This window comes from Arachis stenosperma, chromosome 6, assembly GCF_014773155.1.
Source record: "Arachis stenosperma cultivar V10309 chromosome 6, arast.V10309.gnm1.PFL2, whole genome shotgun sequence".
In the NCBI taxonomy this organism is placed as follows: domain Eukaryota; kingdom Viridiplantae; phylum Streptophyta; class Magnoliopsida; order Fabales; family Fabaceae; genus Arachis; species Arachis stenosperma.
In genome coordinates this window covers 76,704,549-76,720,759 of record NC_080382.1, presented here as the reverse complement: position 1 = coordinate 76,720,759, position 16,211 = coordinate 76,704,549, and the positions used below count along the sequence as shown (strand labels likewise).

The 16,211-nt window shown below is 39.4% G+C and overlaps 1 non-coding gene across 1 annotated transcript; it reads right to left on the bottom strand.

Moving 5' to 3' along the window:
• Nucleotides 1-1,677: 1,677 nt before the first annotated feature.
• LOC130938186 (small nucleolar RNA R71) lies at nucleotides 1,678-1,785 on the bottom strand. The gene has a single exon (XR_009069361.1). It is a non-coding gene; the product is annotated as a small nucleolar RNA R71 (small nucleolar RNA).
• Between the last annotated feature and the right edge of the window lie 14,426 nt (nucleotides 1,786-16,211).

The window sequence follows — 16,211 nt, the reverse complement described above, 5'->3', positions numbered from 1 at the left end:
GTATTCATTCATGTGTCTTAAGTGATCTTCAAGATGTCCTTGATGATTTCCTTGCTCTGATCTTTAAATTCTCTTGACTTGAGTGTTTTGTTGTTTCTCATGTGCATTCTCATGTTGTTAGTGTTAGTAGTATACAAACTGCTAAGGTTGGTGTCTTGCATGCATTGTTATTTGATTTTAGTTGCATTTTGATTATTCCTCATTATTAAAAATCCAAAAATATTTTTAATTTGTGTCTTTTCAAGTCAATAATACAGAGAATTAAAGATTCAGAATATATAGCAGAGGAATTATACAGAAAAAGCTGGGCATTCAAAATGCCCAGTGAAGAAGGCAGACTGGCGTTTAAACGCCAGCCAGGTTGCCTGGCTGGGCGTTTAACGCCCAAAAGGGCAGTATTTTGGGCGTTAAACGCCAGAATGTGCACCATTGTGGGCGTTTAACGCCAGGATGGCACAAGAGGGAAGATTCTGTTTTCAATCCAGATTTTTTTTTCAAGTTTTCAAAATCAAATCTTTTTCAAATCATATATTTTCAATCAAATCTTTTTCAAAATCAATTTCTTTCCTTTTTCAAAAATACTTGCTATCAATTAATGATTTGATTCAACATTTCAAGTATGTTGCCTTTTCTGTTGAGAAAGGTTTAATGTTTGAATCATATCTTTCCTTGTTAGCCAAGTCATTAATTTTTAAAATCAAATCTTTTTAAATTGTTTTTCAAATCATATCTTCTCAATCATATCTTTTTAAAACCATAACTTTTCAATCATATCTTCTTAATCATATCTTTTTCAAAATAGTTTTCAATCATATCTTTTTGATTTCTAATTTCAAAATCTTTTTCAAAAATCACTTGATTTTTTTTCAATCTTAGTTTTCGAAAATAAATTACTATGTTTCAAAATGTTTTTAAAATCTTTGACTTTATTTTCGAAAATTTCTTCCCCTCTTCTCACATCCTTCTATTTATGGACTAATACTATTCCTCAATGAACAATTCGAACTCCATCTCTCTTGATAAGTTCGAATTCTTCTACTTCTTCCTTCTATTTTTCTTTTCCTCTGACACCTCAAGGAATCTCTATAATGTGACATAGAGGATTCCATATTTTCTTGTTCTCTTCTCTTTCATATGAGCAGGAGCAAAGACAAAAGTATTCTTGTTGAGGCTGACCCTGAACCTGAAAGGACCTTGAAGCGAAAGCTAAGAGAAGCTAAGGCACAACTCTCTGTAGAGGACCTAACAGAAATCTTCAAAGAAGAAGAACCCATGGCAGCCGAAAACAACAACAATGCCAACAATGCAAGGAAGGTGCTGGGTGACTTTACTGCACCTACTCCCGACTTCTATTGGAGAAGCATCTCTATCCCTGCCATTGGAGCAAACAACTTTGAGCTTAAGTCTCAATTAGTTTCTCTAATGCAACAGAATTGCAAGTTCTATGGACTTCCATTGGAAGATCCTCATCAGTTTTTAGCTGAATTCTTGCAAATCTGTGACACTGTCAAGACTAATGGGGTTGACCCTGAGGTCTACAGACTTATGCTATTCCCTTTTGCTGTAAGAGACAGAGCTAGGATATGGTTGGACTCATAACCTAAAGAAAGCCTGAACTCTTAGGAAAAGCTAGTCAATGCCTTCTTGGCAAAGTTCTTTCCACCTCAAAAATTGAGTAAGCTTAGAGTGGAAGTCCAAACCTTCAAACAGAAGGAAGGAGAATCCCTCTATGAAGCTTGGGAAAGATACAAACAATTGATCAGAAAGTGTCCTTCTGACATGCTTTCTGAATGGAGCATCATAGGTATCTTCTATGATGGTCTGTCTGAACTGTCCAAGATGTCATTGGATAGCTCTGCTGGAGGATCTCTTCATCTGAAGAAGACGCCTGCAGAAGCTCAAGAACTCATTGAAATGGTTGCAAATAACCAATTCATGTACACTTCTGAAAGGAATCCTGTGAACAATGGGACAAATCAGAAGAAAGGAGTTCTTGAGATTGATACTCTGAATGCCATATTGGCTCAGAACAAAATATTGACTCAGTAAGTCAATTTGATTTCTCAAAGTCTGTCTGGAATGCAAAATGCACCAGGCAGTACTAAGGATGCTTCATCTGAAGAAGAAGCTTATGATCCTGAGAACCCTTCAATGGAAGAGGTGAATTACATGGAAAAACCCTATGGAAACACCTATAATTCTTCATGGAGAAATCATCCAAATCTCTGATGGAAGGATCAACAGAGACCTCAACAAGGTTTCAACAATAATAATGGTGGAAGAAATAGGTTTAGCAATGGCAAGCCTTTTCCATCATCTTCTCAACAACAGACAAAGAATTCTAAGCAGAACCATTCTGACTTAGCAACCATGGTCTCTGATCTAATCAAAACCACTCAAAGTTTCATGACTGAAACAAGATCCTCCATTAGGAATTTGGAGGCACAAGTGGGACAGCTGAGCAAGAAAGTTACTGAACTCCCTCCTAGTACTCTTCCAAACAATACAGAAGAAAATCCAAAAGGAGAGTGCAAGGCCATCAACATGGCCGAATTTGGAGAGGAGGGAGAGGCAGTGAACGCCACTGAGGAAGACCTCAATAGACGTCCACTGGCCTCCAATGAGTTCCCTAATGAGGAACCATGGGAATCTGAGGCTCACGTTGAGACCATAGAGATTCCAATGGATTTACTTCTGCCATTCATGAGCTTTGATGAGTATTCTTCCTCTGAAGAGAATGAGTATGTCACTGAAGAGCAAGTTGCTAAATACCTTGGAGCAATCATGAAGCTAAATGACAAGTTATTTGGTAATGAGACTTGGGAGAACGACCCTCCTTTGCTCACCAAAGAACTGGATGACTTGTCTAGGCAGAGATTACCTCAAAAGAGATAAGATCCTGGGAAGTTCTCAATACCTTGCACCATAGGCACCATGACCTTCAAGAAGGCTCTGTGTGACTTAGGGTCAAGTGTAAACCTCATGCCTCTCTCTGTAATGGAGAAGCTAGGGATCTTTGAGGTACAAGCTGCAAGAATCTCACTAGAGATGGCAGACAATTCAAAGAAACAAGCTTATGGACTTGTAGAGGATGTTCTGGTAAAGGTTGAAGACCATTACATCCCTGCTGATTTCATAGTCCTAGAGACTGGGAAGTGCATGGATGAATCCATCATCCTTGGCAGACCCTTCCTAGCCACAGCAAAGGCTTTGATTGATGTGGACAGAGGAGAATTGATCATTCAAGTGAATGAAGAATCCTTTGTGTTTAAGGCTCAAGGATATCCCTCTGTCACCATGGAGAGGAAGCATGAAGAGCTTCTCTCAAAACAGAGCCAAACAGAGCCCCCACAATCAAACTCTAAGTTTGGTGTTGGGAGGCCACAACCAAATTCAAAGTTTGGTTTTGAACCCCCACATTCAAACTCTAAGTTTGGTGTTGGGAGGTTGATGACATGTCATCATATACCCATTTTCTATGCTTTTTCATACAAGAAATTGATGATTTGTGCTTAAATATTGAATGCTTTTTGTACTTAAATGATATATTTTCTTGATATTTTAATTTTATAAATCTTGTAGGAAATAAGAAGAAAAAGAAGCAAAGAAGCACAAAAAAAGGAGAAAAAAAGAGCTTTGGGGTACACTTTGAAGTTGGGGTACACTTTGGAGCTTTAGGCCACGCTTTTAAAAGCGTGGCCCATGACCAAATCAAGAAAGGAAGCAGCCAGCACGCACACGATCCTGCCCTTGCCAAGGGCAGGGCAGAATCGTGATGCAAAGTGTGGTTGGAAGCAAGAATTTTTGCTAAGTTAAAATCTGGCCGCACACAGCATGACCATGCCTACTTCAAAGGGCTATAACTTGAGCTACAAACGTCCAATTGATGTGCTTCTAGTTGCGTTGGAAAGCTGACATTCAGAGCTTTCCAACGATATATAGAAATCCATATTTGGCGTCCAATTGAGGCAGGAACGAAAGGCATCTTTAAGGGCCAAAAACAAGCAAAAATAAACCAAAATGCTTCCACCAAGGCTCGAAGAGGGAGACACAAGGAACCCAAGGAAGTCTGCCCTCAAGGAGAGCAGAATGCCCTCTTGGAGGGCAATGTCGTGTTTTCTTCATGAAAATTCAAGGAAAAATTGCAACAACTTCCTCCACCAAGTTTCGAACACAAGACCTCTAGGAAGCCAAGCCTTAGGCGTGAATTAGGTGCCAAGAAGCCAAGAAAAAAATGATGAGCGTGTGCTTCTGCCGTGTTTCGAACACGGGCCGTGAAGGAAAGAACATTGCCCTGCCCTTGGCGCGGGCAGGGCAGCATCTTGTGTGGCGCACCAAGAAGCAACTTTGGCGCACCAAGTTTCTCCCCTGGCAGCACCAAGCGCGCGCACCAACACAATTTTGGCGCACCAAACTCTTCCTGCCCTGCCCTTGGCGCGGGCAGGGCAGCATCCTTGCGCACCAACAAGCGTCCCACGTACCAAGGCCGCACCAATTTCTAGCGCCAAGCATCAATTTTCTGCCCTGCCCTCCACAAGGGCAGGGCAGCCTCCTGGAAGTGTCATGGGCCAAAAATCAACCAAAATTCAATTTAATTCAATTCCTCTCCAAATTGAATCAAGGCCAACCAAACCCATCTCTCCTCAAATCCAAAGCAAGAAAAGCCCACATCATCACTCAAAGGCACATGGATCAATTAGATTAGGATTTTCATTTTAATTGTAATTTGTTTTAATTTTTCACTTTGTAAAGCCTATATAAAGGCATCAATTCCGTCTCACTGGGTGGGCTCTCTGAGTTTTTCATTCTAGCTTTGGATCTTGGGTGAAGAATTGAAGAAATTCTGTTTCAATCTCACCTTGAGATCTCTTGTTTACTTTTTCTGCATAATTGAAATTCACATACTGCTTCATCTTCTCTTTAATTCTGCAATTTATTTTTCTTCTTTCTTCTGCAAATTGTTCTCTGAATTGATCAAGGAAGGGCTTGAGATCTAGACTTGTTCTCTAGTCTCACTGATTCCCTGAGATCTTGTCTCTTTAAATTTCACAATTGAGCTGAGTTACATTCTGTGTTGCTTCTTCAAGCAATTTTCCATTTCTGTTTAAATCTACTTCACTTATTCCATCTTTTAATTCTCTGCTTGATTGCTCTTTACTTTTTCTTGTTGAAGTTTTAATTCCCAGCACCCAATCCCTTTTACTTTTCATGCAATTTAATTATTCTGCAATTATTCTAAGTGCTACTTATTGCTTTCCTTTAAATTTCCTGCACCCAATCCCCTTTACCTTTCCTGCAATTTACATTTCTTGTCATTTAAGTTTCTGCAATTTACATTGCTTGTTCTTTAAGCTTCCTGCCTATTTACATTCTGCACTTTAAGTTCATTGCTATTTACATTTTGCTACCACAATTCTCACTTAAATGTTAGCTTGACTAAACTAATCACCCACTAAAGTTGCTTGATCCATCAATCCCTGTGGGATCGACCTCACTCTAAGTGAGTTATTACTACTTGATGCGACCCGGTACACTTGCCGGTTAGATCTATGTGTTTGGAAAATTCGTTTTCCGCAAAAACACCATCAAGTTTTTGGCGCCGTTGCCGGGGATTGATTAGATCAACAATGATTAAGTGGGTGAGAAATCTAGATCAAGCATTTTCTTTTTTTGGTTCTCTGTTTTAAAGTTGAAATCAAGGTGTTTGTGTTTTTGCCTCACTAAGCAAAACTCATATCTGATATGAGTAATTTCAATTTTCATTGGTGTTGTGTTCTACAAAATTCAAATGGAGTTCACCTCATCTTTTAATCAAACAAACTTCCTGGGATATTACCCACCATCACAATATGATTCAAGTCATTATTCTAATGATGATTGGGAATATCACCAAGAGAATACACATTCTGAGTACTCCAACTCATGGAGATTTGCTTCAGAACCCCAAGATGAGCAAGAGAATTATGAGGGATACCAACCACCACCACAAAATGATTCATATCATTATCCTCATGGTGGATGGGAGTATCACCAAGAAACTGCAAATTCTGAGCAGTCAAATCACATGAAAAATTATCCACCCTTACTTCCCAGTTTCTCATTTCAAAATTCTTCATCATTTGATTATGCCTCAACACAAAATGTCCTCCAAGATCCATACAACTCATCTCACCAACCACAAAATTACTCTCAACCTTTATCCTTTGAGCTAGTGGCTAAGGATCCCCTTCAAAAGTCCAGGGAATTATTGGAAAGACAAGAACAAATTATGGAAGAACAAAAACAACGCTGGACAGAACAAGAATTCCTCCTTAAGAAAACAGAAGGGCATGTAGAGCAAAGGAAGATTCATTCAGGATCACCAAGTTTTAAGGATGAGGAACAATCTGTGAGTGAAGAAGAGGAAGAAGAGGTTCCTATATCAATTGAAATTTCAATGGAGGAAGAGCAAGATGAGGAGGCTACTGTATCAAGTGAACTTTCAAGAAGAACAAGGTGGTTGAAAATGAAATTGCACTTGAGATGACAAGGGAACATGAAGACTCACAACTCTCACAAACTTTCCTGACCCAACAACTCTCAACACTTGAATCCATGATTGAAAGGTATGAAGAGGAGATGAAGAAAGCTTGGGAAGATCAACAAACCTCCTCCATGAAAGAGCTACTAAAGCAAATGTTGAGTGTAAAAGAGGAAGGGGAAGAACAAGCTAGTGAGGAGGACAATCAAGAACTTCCAAACTCAAGGGAAACAGAGAGGCTCATGAAGGACAAGCTCATTGAACCACCAATTCAAAAGGCTCTGGATGAAGATCAAACTCCAAAAATCACACAGCAACCATGTCTTAACAACAAAGAAGTGAAGGCAACTAACAAGAGCACCAATTCTGTCCCTAAGTCAGCAAGCAAGCTCAACCAAGCCAATTTCAAAAGAAAGCTTGCTGAGAGGAAACCAAGAAAGGGGACAAAAGTTGAAACTTCTCCCCCCATGAAGTCATTCCTCTTAACTAATTGGAAGAAGAGGAAGAAAGTGAAGAACAACATGTCAAGCTAATGACACTAAAAGAGCACTTGTTGGGAGGTAACCCAACCGTAGGTATAATTTCTTCTCTGCTTTGTTTTTGTTCTTTACTTTGTTTAAATTCAATAAATGGGCATATGGTTACATTCTAAGTTTGGTGTTGCCTTGCAACAAAATTGTTTTCAATCTTTTTGGATGATTGCATCAAATCAAAAATGAAAGTGACACACCAAGATTCTAAGTTTGGTGTGCCACTTATTTTTCTATGCAATTCATTCAAGCAACACTACTTGTCTGCATAATCATAATGCCTCTGCAGTTTTATTTTTTTCTTTTAATTTGACACTTTTTCATTCTACTTTCTTTAGTCATTTTTCTGTTTGCTTTCATTTTAGTTTGCTTATTTACTGTGTTTGTTAATACATTACCAAGAGAGCTTTATTCATGACAGATTATTGGCTTGGTGATTATCTTTAACATACAACAGTTTCATTTAGTTTTGTTTTAAATAAAATTGACATATGATTGCATTCTAAGTTTGGTGTTGCTATGCAACAAAATTTGGTTCCAATATCTATTAGATACTTGCATCAATTCCAAGTGAAAGTGTCACACTAAGTTTGGTGTGCCACTTATTCTTTATGCAAAGTATTGTGCACACCTTCTTATGCTTGCAATCAAATGTCGCTGTCTCTTGTGCCTTGATTGTTATTTTTCATTTTTGCTTGCTTAAAACACATGTGCTACTAACATTTCATTGTGTAAGACATTCATGATCCATCTTAGCCCCATAGCCATTGTTCTAATTGTTGCTTGAGGATGAGCAAGCACTCTAAGTTGGCAAGGGAAAGGGAAGAATTGGAGAAAAAGGACAATAATAATGAAGATGAACTACAAGGTTGTAAAGTTCCTTTTCCTCTCATTTATCTCCAGCACTTTAAATTGCATGATTGTCTTATTATCTTCTCTGTTTACATGTGTGGTATGACTAAGCATAGCTTGAATTTGTTTTGAAATATGTTGTTGTAACATTATGACTACCAACTTGAGTTTTGTGAATTCAAAAGCAAAAAAGCATCATGATCATAAACAAACAAGGAATTAAAGAAGAATTTAGCATGTGCATACAAGTATTGGAAAGCTAGTATGTTTGATTGTTGCTCAATTGCATTGGATTTTATTTAATTGAAGTTTTTCATCTAGTACATTTTGTGAAATCTTTTGAAATCATGAAAACCTTGAAGAAGCAAATACTACTAAAGCAAGAAAAGAAAAAGGGAAAGAATGAGAAAGTTGAAGGCTCTGAGTACCAATGGCAATTTATTTGCTAAGTGCTTGTGGTGTTTATGTATCAAGCCAAATGCTTGAAAACAAAACACTTAGAAGTCAAGGCTAGGCTCAAGTGCAAAAGCACTCCCTCAAAGCTCAAGGCTCTGAGCATCAATGATTAGAGAGTCAAGAAAAGAAAAGAAAAAATGAGCTTAATGAAGTCCTCTAATTAAATGCTTGTGGTGCTTATGTATCAAGTGGTAATACTTGAAAACAAAGCATTTAGAAGTCGTAGCTTTGTTATTAACTCATGGGGCAAAGCACCCAAAAGGAAAAAAAAAATCAAAAGCTTGTTTCAAGGAAGAATTATAAGAAAAAGATTTCATAAAATAAGCTAGATAGAAGCATCAATCATTTACATCTCTTTTGTAATTGTAGCATGCATAGAAAACTAGCTTGCCATGAACATTGAGTTGCTATTCTTCTTACCTTGGATTGTCAATCTTTATTGCATGATTCTTTTCTTGCTTGGGGACAAGCAAGATTTAAGTTTGGTGTTGTGATGACATGTCATCATATACCCATTTTCTATGCTTTTTCATACAAGAAATTGATGATTTGTGCTTAAATATTGAATGCATTTTGTACTTAAATGATATATTTTCTTGATATTTTAATTTTATAAATCTTGTAGGAAATAAGAAGAAAAAGAAGCAAAGAAGCACAAAAAAAGGAGAAAAAAAGAGCATTGGGGTACACTTTGAAGTTGGGGTACACTTTGGAGCTTTAGGCCACGCTTTTAAAAGCGTGGCCCATGACCAAATCAAGAAAGGAAGCAGCCAGCACGCACACGATCCTACCCTTGCCAAGGGCAGGGCAGAATCGTGATGCAAAGTGTGGTTGGAAGCAAGAATTTTCGCTAAGTTAAAATCTGGCCGCACACAGCATGACCATGCCTACTTCAAAGGGCTATAACTTGAGCTACAGACGTCCAATTGATGTGCTTCCAGTTGCGTTGGAAAGCTGACATTCAGAGCTTTCCAACGATATATAGAAATCCATATTTGGCGTCCAATTGAGGCAGAAACGAAAGGCATCTTTAAGGGCAAAAAACAAGCGAAAATAAACCAAAATGCTTCCACCAAGGCTCGAAGAGGGAGACACAAGGAACCCAAGGAAGTCTGCCCTCAAGGAGAGCAGAATGCCCTCTTGGAGGGCAATGTCGTGTTTTCTTCATGAAAATTCAAGGAAAAATTGCAACAACTTCCTCCACCAAGTTTCGAACACAAGACCTCTAGGAAGCCAAGCCTTAGGCGTGAATTAGGTGCCAAGAAGCCAAGAAAAAAATGATGAGCGTGTGCTTCTGCCGTGTTTCGAACACGGGCCGTGAAGGAAGGAACATTGCCCTGCCCTTGGCGCGGGCAGGGCAGCATCTTGTGTGGCGCACCAAGAAGCAACTTTGGCGCACCAAGTTTCTCCCCTGGCAGCACCAAGCGCGCGCACCAACACAATTTTGGCGCAACAAACTCTTCCTGTCCTGCCCTTGGCGCGGGCAAGGCAGCATCCTTGCGCACCAACAAGCGTCCCACGCACCAAGGCCGCACCAATTTCTAGTGCCATGCATCAATTTTCTGCCCTGCCCTCCACAAGGGCAGGGCAGCCTTCTGGAAGTGTCATGGGCCAAAAATCAACCAAAATTCAATTTAATTCAATTCCTCTCCAAATTGAATCAAGGCCAACCAAACCCATCTCTCCTCAAATCCAAAGCAAGAAAAGCCCACATCATCACTCAAAGGCACATGGATCAATTAGATTAGGATTTTCATTTTAATTGTAATTTGTTTTAATTTTTCACTTTGTAAAGCCTATATAAAGGCATCAATTCCGTCTCACTGGGTGGGCTCTCTGAGTTTTTCATTCTAGCTTTGGATCTTGGGTGAAGAATTGAAGAAATTCTGTTTCAATCTCACCTTGAGATCTCTTGTTTACTTTTTCTGCATAATTGAAATTCACATACTGCTTCATCTTCTCTTTAATTCTGTAATTTATTTTTCTTCTTTCTTCTGCAAATTGTTCTCTGAATTGATCAAGGAAGGGCTTGAGATCTAGACTTGTTCTCTAGTCTCACTGATTCCCTGAGATCTTGTCTCTTTAAATTTCACAATTGAGCTGAGTTACATTCTGTGTTGCTTCTTCAAGCAATTTTCCATTTCTGTTTAAATCTACTTCACTTATTCCATCTTTTAATTCTCTGCTTGATTGCTCTTTACTTTTTCTTGTTGAAGTTTTAATTCCCAGCACCCAATCCCTTTTACTTTTCATGCAATTTAATTATTCTGCAATTATTCTAAGTGCTACTTATTGCTTTCCTTTAAATTTCCTGCACCCAATCCCCTTTACCTTTCCTGTAATTTACATTTCTTGTCATTTAAGTTTCTGCAATTTACATTGCTTGTTCTTTAAACTTCCTGCCTATTTACATTCCGCACTTTAAGTTCTTTGCTATTTACATTTTGCTGCCACAATTCTCACTTAAATGTTAGCTTGACTAAACTAATCACCCACTAAAGTTGCTTGATCCATCAATCCCTGTGGGATCGACCTCACTCTAAGTGAGTTATTACTACTTGATGCGACCCGGTACACTTGCCGGTTAGATCTATGTGTTTGGAAAATTCGTTTTCCGCAAAAACACCATCAGAGGTTCCAACATTGCTCTGAGTATCTTTGAGGCTCCATGAGAGCCCTCTGTCAAGCTACTGACATTAAAGAAGTGCTTGTTGGGAGGCAACCCAATGTTATATTTTATCTATTTTCCTTTGTTATTTTATGTTTTCTGTAGGTTGATGATCATGAGAAGTCACAAAATCAATTGAAAAAGTAAAAACAGAATGAAAAACAGAAAGAAAAACAGCACACCCTGGAGGAAGACCTTGCTGGCGTTTAAACGCCAGTAAGGGCAGCAAATGGGCGTTTAACGCCCAGTCTGGCACCATTCTGGGCATTTAATGCCAGAAAGGGGCACCAGACTGGCGTTAAACGACAGGAAAGGGCAAGAAGCTGGCGTTAAAGGCCAGAAATGGGCACCAACCCGGCGTTTAACGCCAGAATTGGCACAGAGAGCAATTTTGTTCGCTACTTGGTGCAGGGATGACTTTTCCTTGACACCTCAGGATCTGTAGACCCCATAGGATCCCCACCTACGCCACCACCCTCTTTCTTTCTCTTCACCACCCACATCCATCCTTCATTAAACCCCACCTACCTCACCATTCAAATTCAAACCACTTCCCCTCCCAAACCCACCCTCCCATAACTGAACCCTACCCCTATCTCCACCCCTATATAAACCCATCTTCACTCCTTCATTTTCACACAACCTATACACTACTTCTCCCCCTTTGGCCGAACCACAAAGCCATCTCCATCTCCTCTATTTCTTCTTCTTCTACTCTCTTCTTTCTTCTTTTGCTCGAGGACGAGCAAACCTTTTAAGTTTGGTGTGGTAAAAGCATTGCTTTTTGTTTTTCCATAACCATTTATGGCATCCAAGGCCGGAGAAACCTCTAGAAAGAGGAAAGGGAAGGCAAAAGCTTTCACCTCCGGGTCATGGGAGATGGAGAGATTCATCTCAATGGTGCATCAAGACCACTTCTATGAAGTTGTGGCCTTGAAGAAGGTGATCCCCGAGGTCCCTTTCAAACTCAAAAAGAGTGAATATCCGGAGATCCGACATGAGATTCGAAGAAGAGGTTGGGAAGTTCTTACCAACCCTATTCAACAAGTCGAAATCTTGATGGTTCAAGAGTTCTATGCCAATGCATGGATCACCAAGAACCATGATCAAAGTGTGAACCCGGACCCAAAGAATTGACATAGAGGGAGACACCCCCATTGATGAGGACAAGCCCATCACTAAGAAAAGGATGGAGCAAACAAGAGATCCCACTCATCATGAAATCCCTGAGATACCTCAAGGGATGCACTTTCCTCCACCAAACTATTGGGAGCAAATCAACACCTCCCTAGGAGAATTGTGTTCCAACATGGGACAACTAAGGGTGGAGCACCAAGAAAATTCCATTCTCCTCCATAAAATTATAGAAGATCAAAGAATCATGAGAGAGGAGCAACAAAGGCAAGGAAGAGACATTGAGGAGCTCAAGCACTCCATAAGATCTTCAAGAGGAAAAACAAGCCGCCATCACTAAGGTGGACCCGTTCTTTGATTTCCTTGTTCCTTATTTTCCTGTTTTTTGAAAATTATGCTTTATGTTTATCTATGTTTGTGTCTTATGATCATTAGTGTCTTAGTGTCTATGCCTTAAAGTTATGAATGTCCTATGAATCCATCACCTTTCTTAAATGAAAAATGTTCTTAATTGGAAAAGAGAAGAATTGCATGAATTTTGAATTTTATAACAAATTAATTATTTTGATGTGGTGGCAATACTTTTGTTTTTTGAATGTATGCTTAAACAGTGCATATGTCTTTTGAATTTGTGGTTCATGAATGTTGGCTCTTGAAAGAATGATGAAAAAGGAGACATGTTACTGAGGATCTGAAAAATCATAAAAATGATTCTTGAAGCAAGAAAAAGTAGTGAATACAAAAAAAAGGAAAAAAAACGAAAAAAAAAGTGGGAGAAAAACGAAAAAAAAGAAGAAAGAAAAAGAATGTTGTGATCCAAGGCAAAAAGAGTGTGCTTAAGAACCCTGGACACCTCTAGTTGGGGACTCTAGCAAAGCTGAATCACAATCTGAAAAGGTTCACCCAATTATATGTCTGTGGCATGTATGTATCCGGTGGTAATACTGGAAGACAGAGTGCTTTGGGCCACGGCCAAGACTCATAAAGTAGCTGTGTTCAAGAATCATCATACTTAACTAGGAGAATCAATAACACTATCTAGATTCTGAGTTCCTATAGAAGCCAAAACTGTTCAGAGGCAAAAAGTGAGATGCCAAAACTGTTCAGAGGCAAAAAGCTAAAAGCCCTGCTCATCTAATTAATACTGATCTTCATAGATGTTTTTGGAGTTCATTGCATATTCTCTACTCTTTATCTTATTTGATTTTCAGTTGCTTGAGGACAAGCAACAATTTAAGTTTGGTGTTGTGATGAGCGGATAATTTGTACGCTTTTTGGCATTGTTTTTAGTATGTTTTTAGTATGTTTTACTTAGTTTTTAGTATATTTTTATTAGTTTTTAGTTAAAATTCACTTTTCTAGACTTTACTATGAGTTTGTGTGTTTTTCTGTGATTTCAGGTATTTTCTGGCTGAAATTGAGGGACCTGAGCAAAAATCTGTCTCAGAGACTGAAAAGGACTGCAGATGCTGTTGGATTCTGACCTCCCTGAACTCAATGTGGATTTTCTGGAGCTACAGAAGCCCAATTGCCGCGCTCTCAACGACGTTGGAAAGTAGACATCTTGGGCTTTCCAGAAATATATAATTGTCCATACTTTGCCCGAGATTTGATGGCCCAAATCGGCGTTCCAAATCAGCTCAAAACTGCCCGGCGTTAAACGCCGGAACTGGCACAAGAATGGGAGTTAAACGCCCAAACTGGCACAAAAGCTGGCGTTTAACTCCAAGAAGAGTCTCTACACGAAAATGCTTCAATGCTCAGCCCAAGCACACACCAAGTGGGCCCGGAAGTGGATTTTTATGTCATTTACTCATTTCTGTAAACCTTAGGCTACTAGTTCTTTATAAATAAGACCTTTTGCTATTGTATTTTCATCTTGGGATCTTAGATCATCTTTAGATCTTTGAACCTTTTGATCATGTTTTGGGGAGGCTGGCCTCACGGCCATGCCTAGACCTTGTTCTTATGTATTTTCAACGGTGGAGTTTCTACACACCATAGATTAAGGTGTGGAGTTCTGTTGTACCTCGAGTATTAATGCAATTACTATTGTTCTTCTATTCAATTCAGCTTGTTCTTATTCCAAGATATTCATTCGCACTCAAGAACTTGATGAATGTGATGATTATGTGACGCTCATCATCATTATCACTTATGAATGCGTGCCTGACAACCACTCCCGTTCTACAAGCAAACAAGGCTTGAATGTTTATCTCTTGGATTCTTTAATCGGAATCTTCGCGGTATAAGCTAGAATTGATGGCGGCATTCAAGAGAATCCGGAAGGTCTAAACCTTGTCTGTGGTATTCTGAGTAGGATTCAATGATTGAATGACTGTGACGAGCGTCAAACTCCTGAAGGCTGGGCGTTAGTGACAGATGCAAAAGAATCAATGGATTCTATTCCAACCTGATTGAGAACCGACAGATGATTAGCCGTGCCGTGACAGGGTGCGTTGAACATTGTCACTGAGAGGACAGGACTGTAGCCACTGACAACGGTGATGCCCAACATACAGCTTGCCATGGAAAGGAGTAAGAAGGACTGGATGAAGACAGTAGGAAAGCAGAGAGACGGAAGGGACAAAGCATCTCCATTCGCTTATCTGAAATTCTCACAAATGAATTACATAAGTATCTCTATCTTTATTCTATGCGTTATTCATATATCATCCATAACCATTTGAATCTGGCTGACTGAGATTTACAAGGTGACCATAGCTTGCTTCATACCAACAATCTCCGTGGGATCGACCCTTACTCGCGTAAGGTTTATTACTTGGACGACCCAGTGCACTTGCTGGTTAGTTGTGCGAAGTTGTGCTTATACCATGGTATTGAGCACCAAGTTTTTGGATTCATTACCGGGGATTATTTGAGTTGTGAAAAGTAGTGATCACAATTTCGTGCACCAGCTAACAAACTGTTTGTGATATTGCCTCATTGGGAATTTCCTCATCTGTGACAATGGAGACTCCAATTTCTTTTGGTGATTATTGTTTGAGACAAAGCTTTCTGCAGGAAAGAAAGGAGCATCCATCATATGGTAGTCAATCAAATTTCATGGGAAACTCTCCACCACCACAGAATGATCCACTTTACTATGCTCATGGTGGGTGGGAGTATCAAAAACATAAAATGGGGTGCTTCCCAAGGCCACAAAATGGTCCATATTTTGGTGAAATTGATCACTACTTAAGTTGTGGCTGGGAAGATCAAAATCAAAGAGATTTCACTCATTCATACCCCATTCATCAAGAGCCATCATCTCTCAATTATAAAACCTCACCTCCAAGTTTTACACGCCTAAATTCTTCATCATTTGAGTATGCCTCAGCACAAAGGTCTATCCAAAATCCATACAATTCATTTCATCATCCACAAAACTCAATCCACTACCCACAAGACTCATACCAATTTCAGAACACACAACCTACCCAACCTCCTTTAGATAGACTTGCTAGGATGGAACTCATCCTTGAAGAACTCAAAAGAAGTAGAGAAGAAGATATACTCACTAGGATAGAACTCCGCCTTAAAAAAATAATGAAGACAATCGAAGAGGATAAAATAGCAGAAAGGGACCATGAAGAAAAATTGAGACAGAATGCACAACTCTATTCTGAAGAACAATTTATTGAAGAGCTGAAATCACAAAGAGAGACCACTTCACTCTCTCCAGAAATAGAGGAGTGCATTCAACGGTCAAGAACAAGGGAGGAAGTCAATCAAGGGAGCCCACACTCCAATGAAACAGAGAGTTGCATAAAGGGTGAGTTCATTGAACCACCAAGTCAAGAAGCTCTTGATGAAGAGGATGCTCCAACCATCAAACAACACCCAAGTCCTGAAATCAAGGTGGTGAAGGCAATCAACAAAAGCACCAAAAAGAGGATGGTGACCAAGAAAAGAAGGACAATATCCATGAAGAAGAAAAGGTCAACCAAAAGCCATCCCACCCCTACCCCAACAAGCAAGTTTCCTCAAGCTAACAACGAAAGAAAGCTTGCTGGGGAGAGGCACTCGAAGCAAGGGGCATTAACTGGCT